Source organism: Arachis hypogaea, chromosome 1 (genome assembly GCF_003086295.3).
Source record: "Arachis hypogaea cultivar Tifrunner chromosome 1, arahy.Tifrunner.gnm2.J5K5, whole genome shotgun sequence".
Classification (NCBI taxonomy): Eukaryota; Viridiplantae; Streptophyta; class Magnoliopsida; order Fabales; family Fabaceae; genus Arachis; species Arachis hypogaea.
In genome coordinates, this window is record NC_092036.1 from 87,842,848 (window position 1) to 87,854,465 (window position 11,618).

The 11,618-nt window shown below is 36.1% G+C and overlaps 1 long non-coding RNA gene across 3 annotated transcripts; it reads left to right on the forward strand.

Moving 5' to 3' along the window:
• The first annotated feature begins 786 nt into the window (after window positions 1-786).
• On the forward strand, window positions 787-10,724 carry LOC112695720 (uncharacterized). 3 transcript variants are annotated; one of them, XR_003150510.2, is made up of 6 exons: window positions 787-2,059; window positions 2,178-2,412; window positions 2,487-2,702; window positions 2,803-2,895; window positions 3,006-3,093; window positions 4,105-5,863. It is a non-coding gene; the product is annotated as an uncharacterized lncRNA (long non-coding RNA). The 3 variants fall into 3 exon arrangements; XR_011863838.1 differs by lacking the exon at window positions 4,105-5,863 and adding an exon at window positions 10,060-10,724 and having other exon boundaries at window positions 2,803-3,093; XR_003150507.2 differs by having other exon boundaries at window positions 2,803-3,093.
• The last annotated feature ends 894 nt before the right edge of the window (window positions 10,725-11,618 follow it).

The following is an 11,618-nucleotide window of genomic DNA, read 5'->3' on the forward strand; positions in this document are numbered from 1 at the left end:
AAGTTAAACCCCTGGTGCTATAACTTTTTGCTATAACTTTTTTCAATATATATGTTGTCAATAATAATAATAATAATAATAATAATAATAATAATAATATTCTTATTATTATTATTATTATTAATAAAGCACTAACACACTTAGTAACAACAACCTTTTATATATATATATATTGCAATTCATTTTTTAAATTTAGCTTCAGTGCGCCCCAATCCTTCTCTCCAATCATTATACATTGTCCACCACTATAGCCTTAACTCACAGCCGTGCACCTATTGAACCAACCCCTCGCCCAAAGAGGCTCTTACCTCCCCCGCCAGCACATGTCGTTGTTGTCGCCGACGAGGACCGCTCACTCGTGTCGCCGTCTTGGTCCCTAGAAGGTGCCTGTTACGTCGCCGTATAATCTTGCGTGGTCGTCGACTGGTTCGGGCCTACTGCTGTGGCGTGTCCTCTCTTCCCCGATAAGCACCAATATATCTTTCAATTTGTGATGTTAAGATGCAATTATGCAAGCATACTATTATGCCCTTTCAAACATTATTATCTCTTAATTCGTAAGTAGTGTAGCCTTTCACACTGCTCAAGAAATAGGAAAGCTCTGTTAATGTTGGCTTTCTCAACACTCTTCTTATTATTTATTAATACTATCTATCATACAATCTGAATAAATTATTATAATTGTCTATTGTATACGTTTCATATATATATATATATATATATATATATATATATATATATATATATATATTATTCAATTTTCGGCAGTTCTATTTACTTTTCGCATAATAAAATTATTAAAAGAAAGGTGGATCCTTGTACCATGTATGAGTACTACTGTGACAAATTCAGTTGTTATTATGATAGCAATGGAAACCAAAATCAAAACCATCTTGTGGTAGAAGTTGCAGATGCAACCTATGAAACCAGCACACTACTTAATAATTAACATCACATGGCCTCTTTTCATGTTTTTTAATATAGAAACAAAATTATGCATAGCTAACACAAGAAAGACAATGGAGTGACATAATGGCTGTTACAAAATCATCACTTTTTGTTAATTAGATAAGTATTTGATTGAATACTTGAGTGTTATTTGTTGTATTTGAAATTAGGGTAATTGACCTTCTTAATCTTTTTGAATAACCAGTGCTATTCTGGAACTTCCAATTAATCATGTTGGCGGTTTTTAAAGTTGCTAGTGGCTACTCCCATTCATTGAACTAACTCTTCCTTTGTTTTAAAATTAATTTTCATATATATTAACAGTTAAAAGTGAGTCACAAATAGAGAAAAAATATTGGAAAGGTAAGATGAAATAGAGTTCCATAATCATATGGATAAATAGTATTTTTGTTTTGGGAATAACTCTAGATAAAAGCTTACGTGCAGAGAAGATTTTTTTTACCATATATGAATTCTGTTTTTGTTTATTTTATAAATACGCACATTCAAATATATCTGTGTGCTCTGGGCTATAGTGTTTCCTCCAAGAATCCTATAAAGGAAGAAACATAATTTGCTTGTAATTATGAATATATCTGTGTTCTCTGGTTGATAATTTAATTCTATTGATATATATGTAATAGGTAATATAGGGTTTTAATTATGAATTATGAAAGTATACCTCTTGCTTTGACTCTCATTCATTGTAATTTGTTTTATTTGGGAAACATGTGCCATTTATCTTTTAAGATGGGTAGGAAAGGTCGTTACACGAAAAAACCCAAATTAAGACTAGGATGTCAGCAACTTCAAACGGCTCCACCTCCGGCTTCGGCTTCCCACCGTGATGACTCTCAAATTCTCCCGGACAGTGGTGATAGTGTCCCTACAACTTCACGTCCGTTCCTTCCGCCGTGAAGTGTACCAAGGCATGCTACACAAACAAGCACAAATAACATTCAAAACTCGGAGCCAGACCACGTAAACTTGGCAGCTAATGCAAATGATGTAGATTCTCTTGATCAAGAAGCTGGTGACCCCTTTGTTGATACTAGTGCTCAGAGTCGCAAAGGACACAAGACTATAGAGTTTTGGGAAATTAAGATAATCGGTAACGTATTTAATAATTTTTCTTTGTTCAACATGATTTAGATTCTATGTTACATATTAATTTTCTCGCATGCTATCCACAATGGATACATGTATAAGGTATTATATTTGGCTTATAGATTCTGACGGCACAATCAAGCCGACAAAACTAAGCGTAAGGGTGGCTATGGAACGGCTTAACGATAGAAAAATCGTGCTCAAGTTCAACAATGCAAATCAAGCAATTGGAGATGAAGCTGGACTGTTGAGTGCGTGCTTGGTCTGTTGGGATCTGACTGTGAAAAATTTTCTATCTGTGGGGATAGTTGGCATAAGATTAACACTAAAGACAAGGTTTATAACGAATGTGTCAAGGTATATATTTATATCCCCTTTGTGTTAAATATTCTTATTCTTACAATTATTGACAATATGTATTATCTGTGTAGCAAATTTTTTACTTTGATGAAGTTAGTGAAAGAACTATCAAGAAAAATATTTTGAAAAGTACGGAGAAGGCTTGGAAGGAAACAAGGCTGAGGTTGTATAATGATTATTACGAGCCAACATTCACAAATGAACAAAACATTGAGCGTTGTCCACCGGGAAATGATCGAGAGCACTGGAGATGGTTCCTTGACTATCGCGCCAAAGCTGAAATAAAGGTAATCTAGTAATTCATTGGTACACAACAATAGAACTTATTTAGTATTGAGTCATTTTAAATAAGTTTCTAATCACCCTTTGTCTCTGATGTACCAACAGGAGAAGTGCAAGAAAAACACGATTAATCAATCAAAACAACTATATACCCACACTGGCGGTTCAAAAAGCTTTGCACGGCGGATGGAAGAAGAGGTACTTTACCTTTTTATTCACTCTTTAGAATATTTCTATGACTTAAGTTTCCTTGATTGTGTGGAATACAATGATGGCATAAACTTTGTTGATACGGTCGAAACAACAAGGGAAATGAGTCGGTAGAGGAGAGTTATGAATCACAGTGCACACAAAAAAAGATCCTCCTATACCAATGATGAAGCAATAGCAATTGGTGTAAGTACTACTTTTTAGAATTGATTGATAAAATTATGATCTCTATTTTGGTTGTTTTATGTAAATAACTTTTGAAACCAATTTTTTCAACATATTATTTTATGGTAACAAAGACTTATCAATTATGCTCATACGCATTACATGACTAGAAAAAATTTTGGGTGACAATCCTTTAATTAATAGATCCGCTATCATTATATCAGTACCAATATGCTCAATAGACACTTTTTATTTCTGTACTTCTTCCTTAACTGTCAAGAACTTCAAATCTATGTGCATACTTAGATTACTTGTCATTCTTAGAAAAGAAAGTAATTGCAGAAATATTGCAATAAAGCTTTAGTGGCTTAACTCTTTCAATGATACTAAGCCTTGAGATAAAATTACTCAACCACAATGCTTGAACTGTGGCTTCAAAGCATGCCACAAGTTCTACCTCCATAGTAGAAGTATCAATGATAGACTCTTTTGCACTTTTCCATGAAATAGCTCTTCCATCCAACATAAAAAAGTTTATTTTCTCGAGTCTATACATCTAGCAAAATCTGAATTTGAATGGCCAACCACATCAAGGCCATCTAATTTTCTGTAAGTAAGCATGTGTTCCTTCGTGCCTTGTAAATACCTAAGGAATTTCTTTACAACTTTCTATTGGTCTATTCTAGGATTACTTTGATACCGATTCAACATCCCTAAAGCAAAACTTATATCGAGTCTAGTGCATGTCTGAATATACATCAGACTTCCAACCACCGAAGCATAAGGAATATACTCCATTGCTTTTGTTCCAATTCATTCTTGGGACATTGCATTTGACTAAATTTATCTCCCTTATGAATTGGAATTATTCCTGAAGAATGATGAGCGGATAATTTATATGCTTTTTGCCATTATTTTTAGGTAGTTTTTAGTATGTTTTAGTTACTTTTTAGCATATTTTTATTAGTTTTTATGCAAAAATCACATTTCTGGACTTTACTATGAGTTTGTGTGTTTTTTTGTGATTTCAAGTATTTTCTGGCTGAAACTGAGGGACCTGAGCAAAAATCTGATTCAGAGGCTAAGAAAGGATTGCAGATGCTGTTGGATTCTAACCCTCCTACACTCGAAGTGAATTTTCTAGAGCTACAGAAGCTCAATTGTGGCGCTCTCAAATGAGTTGGAAAGTAGACATCTTGGACTTTCCAGCAATGTATAATAGTCCATACTTTGTTTGAGATTTGATGGCCCAAACTGGCATCCAAACGCCCACCAGAGACCCTTTTCTAGCGTAAAACGTCGGAATTAGCGCCAGAACTGGAGTTAAACACCCAAATTGGCATCCAAGCTGGCGTTTAACTCCAAGAATAGCCTATGCATGTGAAAGCTTCAAAGCTCAGCCCAAGCACACACCAAGTGGGCCCCGAAAGTGGATTTCTGCACTTAGTTACTCATTTTCTGTAAACCTTAGTAACTAGTTTAGTATATATAGCACTTTTTACTATTGTATTAGAGGCTGGCAGCTTTTGAGAATTATCTTATGCCACTTGGGAGGCTGGCCATTCGGCCATGCCTAGACCTTCTTCTCTTATGTATTTTCTACGGTGGAGTTTTTACACCTCATAGATTAAGGTGAGGAGCTCTGCTGTTCTTCATGAACTAATGCAAGTATTATTGTTTCTCTTTCAATTCATGCCTACTTCTTCTCCAAGATATACTCTCGTACTTAATTCAGTTAAGTCAGAATGAAGGGGGTGACCTGTGACAATCACCCACTATCTTCGTTACTCGCTTAACCAAGATCCGCATGCCTGACAACCACAAAGCAGTCTATATGATGTTCAACGCAATCATTGGATGACAGCCAAAGTATATTCTCTTGGGTCTTTGATCCATGGATTTGCATTGCCTCTCCTGACAACAGAGCATCCGAATTCATGATTAGAACTGATAAACCACTATTTTATAGTTTATATTGTGTTTAATTGTGTGGTTTTGTCATGATCTTTACCCACTTATTCATCAATTTAGCATGCATTTAGATTTCCTTCCTGAATTTATTACATGTTTGAAAATTGCTTCCTAGAGACTTTAATTATTTAATTTTAATTCTCCTTTATTCCATTCGATGCCGTAATATGTGTGTCAAGTGTTTCAGGCTTTATAGGGCATGAATGAGATGGAGATTGGAGAGGAAGCTAGCAAAAATGGAAGGAACACAAGAATTTGAGGAGATAACCAGCGAAAAGTGACGCGGTCGCATGGCTCAAGTGACCGCGCAAAGGAGCGCAAATCGCAGTGACGCGGCCGCATAGCTTGCGCGGCCGCGCGGATTGGAAAGCACAAGCAACGCGGTAGCGTGGGCGACGCGAACGCGTGAAGAGGAAAAGCGCTAGCGACACGTCCGCATGGACGATGCGATCGCGTGACATGCGCGATCTGCATAAACTGCAGAATCTGAAACCAGTGACTTTGGACCCTATTTCGGCCCAGTTTTCGGCCCGGAACAGCAAACTAGAGTCAGAGAATATGCAGAAACAAGAGACACATTCATTGAGTAGTTTAGATCTAGTTTTTGACTCTCTTATGTTTTTCTCTCTAGTTTGGAGAATTTTAATTTTCAATTGATCTTAGCATTGGAACATTGAGAAGAGTTATTTTCCTCATCAAGACTTCATCATCCTAGTTTGTTCTCTTAACTTGGTTTTATTCTTCCATGTTCTTTGTTATGTTCAATTTTGTCATTCAGATATTTTTATGATTAATTAATGCAAGGATTATTTCTTTTTAATTTAATTTCCATTCCAATAATCATGTCTTCATTTAATTCCCTTTCATGTGCCATGAATTCTTTATTTACAATGCGTGAGTAGTTTTATTACTTGATGGGGAGTTGATTAAAGGGAACTCTTGAGTTGGAAGGATTGAAAGAAAAAATTTGTAATTGCGTTAAATGTTGGATTGCTATCCTGTCACCGACGCCAATTCCTTTAAACTAAGTGGGTTGCAACTTGTGAACAGATCTGGCATTTCCACTTGTTTGACTTTTACTTATCTAGTAAGGGATAACCAAACAGAACAACTATTAATTATAAATTAATCTTACAATCACACCATCAATGATAGAGAGTCTAACCAATCAATTCCCAATCAAGGCCTTTCATTTTTATTATTTAAAATTCTTCAATTTAAATCCCAATTTACTTAGCTCAACTCTTTTTGGAATATCTGATTAATAATACAGCACACTTTTCTGTAACTCGTTGGGAGACGACCTGGGACTTAAAACTCCCAGTAATTTTAATTTAAACTTTCAGTGACATATTTCTAAATTGATAGGCAGATTTTCGGTGAGTTAAGAACTATACTTGCAACATAACCATTTTAATAAATTTTTAATTCACCAGCTTCTGCATCCTCATCAAGAACCTTCGTGGTATAGGCTAGAACCAATAGACAGCATTCCTGAGATCCGAAAAGTCTAAATCTTATCTGTGGTGTTCCGAGTAGGATCTGGGAAGGGATGACTGTGACAAGTTTCAAACTCACGACTGTTGGGCGCAGTGACAGTGTGCAAAAGGATCAAGGGATCCTATTCCGACACAAGTGAGAACCGACAGATGATTAGATCTGTGGTAGCTGTGCCTAGTATTTTTCATCTGAGACGAGAAATTTGACAGTTGATTAGCTTTACAAAAACCATAGCCAGACCATTTTCACTGAGAAGATCATACAGCTTGCCATGGAAGGGAGGACGCATGGTTGGATGAAGACAATAGGAAACCAGAGGTTCAGAAGCAATAAAGCATCTCCAAACGCTTATCCGAAATTCCCACCAATGAATTACATAAGTATCTCTATGTTATTTTCCATTTTATTTATCTTTTAATAATCAAATCCTCATAACCATTTGAATCTGCCTGACTGAGATTTACAAGATGACCATAGCTTGCTTCAAGCCGTCAATTTCCGTGAGATCGACCCTTACTCACGTAAGGTATTACTTTGACGACCCAGTGCACTTGCTAGTTAGTTGTACGGAGTTGTGAAAAGTGTGATCACAATTTCGTGCACCAAAGAACAACCTTCCATTCTAAATCTCTTTAACACCTTTTTTTATATTTCCTTTCTGTGACAATCCTAATGTAAATTATGATCTATCATGGAATATTTATATTCTTATTACATAGGATGCATTACCCATATCTTTCATCTCAAATTTATTAGAAAGAAAGCTCTTTATATCATATAACAAACTAATATCATTAGCAGCAAGAAGTATGTCATCAACATATAAGACCAATATAATAAACTTGCTCTCACTAATTTTTATGTAGATACATCTATCTACAATGTTCTCCACAAAACCATATGATAAGATGGTATCATTAAATCTGATAAACCATTATCTAGAAGCTTGTTTTAGTCTATATATTGACCTGTTCAATTTACACACAAAATTTTTTTCTGTGGTCAAAAACCTTTGAGATTGGTCCATATAAACATCTTCTTCTAAATCACCATTGAAAAAGGTAGTCTTTACATCCATTTGATGAATCTCTAAATCATAATGAGCTACCAAAGTCATAACAATTCTTAAAGAATTCTTCTTTGAAACTGGTGAAAAAGTTTTTTTTTTTGTAGTCAATGCTATCTTTTTTAGTGTAAACTTTGACAATAAGTCTAATCTTATAACTTTCAATATTGTCTTGTGAGTCACATTTGGTCTTAAATACCCATTTACAACTAATTTATTTTGAACCTTTAGGCAATTCGACTAGATCCTAAACTTTATTGTCATCCATCAATTTCAACTCTTCTTCCATAACATTAAACCATTTTTCAGAATTGTGAGATTCTATGGCTTGCTTAAAAAATATTGGATCCTTATCAATTCTTAAGTCATATTCTTCCTTAAGTGAGTAAACCACAAAATTATCTAAAATAGCTAGTCTTTTATACCTTACTGACCTTTTTAAGATTTCTTGTGGTTCATCTATCACTTGTTTATTTAGGACTTGTACATCATTGTTAGGCTCAACAGTTATATGTTCATCTAGTGAGTTTAAAATATTTCATTGTTGTCTTGGCATGTTATGTAATTGTGACATAACAATAGGAACAACAACTTAAGAAGAACTATCATGTGTAGGAGTTATTACATGATTCTCTCGAATATCCACCTTTCATAATTCCTCACTCCCACTAAAATGACCATTTTCAAGAAAACTAGCATTTCCAGATTCAGTTATTCTCGTACTATGATTAGGACAATAAAATATATACCCTTTTAATTTATCTGGATAGCCGATGAAGTAACCAGTAATAGTACTTGCATCAAGCTTTTTTTTGGATTATATGCTCTTACTTCTGCTGGATAGTCCTAAACATGAAGATGCCATAAACTGAGTTTTCTTCCTGTCTATAGTTCATAAGGTGTCTTAAAAACCGCTTTACTAGGAACCTTATACGGCAGATATGAAACACCCTACCACATAGAGCTTTACGCTTAAGTCATAAATTAGAGGTGGCAAGGTATTACGACCTCTAGAAAGACAAAATACACACACACACACACACACACACACACACACACACACACACACACACACACACACACATACACACACACACACACACACACACACAAAAGAAGAATAGTTTAACTAGGAGCCTTGTAAAAAGGGGGTAAGAAAAATAAACAGAAATCATGTCACACTCGAAACATTGAGGATAAAAATTGTGATGGTAGAAAGCATAAGGGATATATATATAGATGATATAGAATTCTAACAATTTATATATCAAACTCTAGACTAAACCCGCAAAGTGTAGACCGGCTAGAAATATATACAAACATCCCAAAATACAACCAAAATATAAACCAAAAGGCCATTTCTCCAAAATCAACCTCTAGAAGGGATAATATAAGTTTTATATATCAATGGAGAGTATTTATACATATATGAGCTAAGTAAAAAACATAAATATGCCCAAAACTAGTTCTTTCCTTCCAAAAGTCTCCAGCATGCTCAGCGAGGTGCCTCACATCCTGCATCTGAAAAATAACAAATATATATGGAATGAGAACTGAGTGTTCTTAGTATGGTAACAATACCCAAATAGATAAGATATAAGGCTCCAAGAAGGCAAAGGCAATCCTAAACTCCATAGTCCCAGATCAAAGTCGAAAGTTCTCACTAAACCAGAAAATAGGGTAATGCTATCTAAGGATTCTAATCTATCTCTTCATTCAAATATATCTCCTCATGTTCAGTTTTCTGCGAACCTCTAAATCACCAATGTGGAGCAACCCTCAGCGTCACCCCGACCAACATGAGGGATCTCTCAAAAGCAAACACATACAAGGCATGTAAGTAATACACAATTAAGAAAACATGTAAAGCATTTAAGTCACATATCATATAGGTACAAATAATTCAATTAGGCAAGCCAAAACACAAAGTGCATACTCAAATAAATCATACAAATGCACGTGATTCGTGTCTGCCCTATGGCCAATGAGCTCATCTGTCGGTTATACAGTCAAACCCGACATGTCTGGTAGCAAATCCTAGACATTTCATGCGTGCGCGCATCCCCAAGAGTTATTAATACATATTCAATCATTTATCATCTCATTAGGGGAATTATCTGGAAAGTTAAAGTGTCCGGCCAAATCTTGCGATGGAAGGTCAATAGAGTATCGAGTCTCAACTTGGAGCATGTGGGGGCGAGCCACTGCATCTACCTAGGAAAACATGTATCTCAGATATTTAAATGCACATAGCATTTAGATATTTAGCTAAAAATTCATCAATATCATCATCACCATTGATGAGCAGATAATTTATACGCTTTTTGGCATTGTTTTTAGGTAGTTTCTAGTATGTTTTAGTTACGTTTTAGTATATTTTTATTAGTTTTTATGAAAAAATCATATTTCTAGACTTTACTATGAGTTTGTGTATTTTTCTGTGATTTCAGGTATTTTCTGGCTGAAATTGAGGGACCTGAGCAAAAATCTGATTCAGAGGCTGAGAAAGGACTGCAGATGTTGTTGGATTCTAACCCTCCTGCCCTCGAAGTGGATTTTCTAGAGCTACAAGAGCCCAATTGGCACGATCTCAATTGTTTTGGAAAGTAGACATCTTGGGCTTTCCATCAATGTTTAATAGTCCATACTTTGCCCGAGATTTGATGGCCCAAACTGGCGTCCAAACGCCCACCAGAGACCACTTTTTCGCGTTAAACGCCGGAACTGGCACCAAAACTGGAGTTAAACGCCCAAACTGGCATCCAAGCTGGGTTTAACTCCAAGAATGGCCTATACACTCGAAAGCTTCAAAGCTCAGCCCAAACACACACCAAGTGGGCCCTGGAAGTGGATTTCTGCACTATCTACTCATTTTCTGTAAACCTAGGTTACTAGTCTAGTATAAATAGCACTTTTGACTATTGTATTTTATCTTGGTATCTTTGGAATATCTTTTTATCTTTTTTATCACTCTTGGGAGGCTGGCCATTCGGCCATGCCTAGACCTCATTCTCTTATGTATTTTCTACGGTGGAGTTTCTACACCTCATAGATTAAGGTGAGGAGCTCTACTATTCCTCATGAATTAATGCAAGTACTACTGTTTTTCTTTCAATTCACGCCTACTTCTTCTCCAAGATATACTCTTGTACTCAATTCAGTTAAGTCAGAATGAAGGGGGTGACCTGTGACAATCACCCACTATCTTCGTTACTGGCTTAACCAATATCCGCGTGCCTGACAACCATAAAGCGGTCTACATAATGTTCAACGTAGTCATTGGACGACAGCCGGAGTATATTCTCTTGAGTCTCTAATCCACAGATTTGCATCGCCTCTCATGATAACAGAGCATCCGAATTCGTGATTAGAACCTTCGTGGTATAGGCTAGAACCAATAGACAGCATTCCTGAGATCTGGAAAGTCTAAACCTTGTCTGTGGTATTCCGAGTAGGATCTGGGAAGGGATTACTGTGACGAGCTTCAAACTCACGACTGTTGGGTGCAGTGATAGTGTGCAAAAGGATCAAGGGATCCTATTCCAACACAAGTGAGTACCGATAGATGATTAGATCTGCGGTAGCTGTGCCTGGTATTTTTCATCCGAGACGAGAAATCCGACAGTTGATTAGCCGTACAGAAACCGTAGCTGGACCATTTTCACTGAGAGGATTATACAGCTTGCCATGGAAGGGAGGACGCATGGTTGGATGAAGACAATAGGAAAGCAGATGTTCAAAAGCAACAAAGCATCTCCAAACGCTTATTTGAAATTTCCACCAATGAATTACATAAGTATCTCTATGTTATTTTCCGTTTTATTTATCTTTTAATTATCAAATCCTCATAACCATTTGAATTCACCTGACTTAGATTTACAAGATGACCATAGCTTGTTTCAAGCCATCAATCTCCGTGTGATCGACCCTTACTCACGTAAGATATTACTTGGATGACCCAGTGCACTTGCTGGTTAGTTGTTCGGAGTTGTGAAAAGTGTGATCCCAA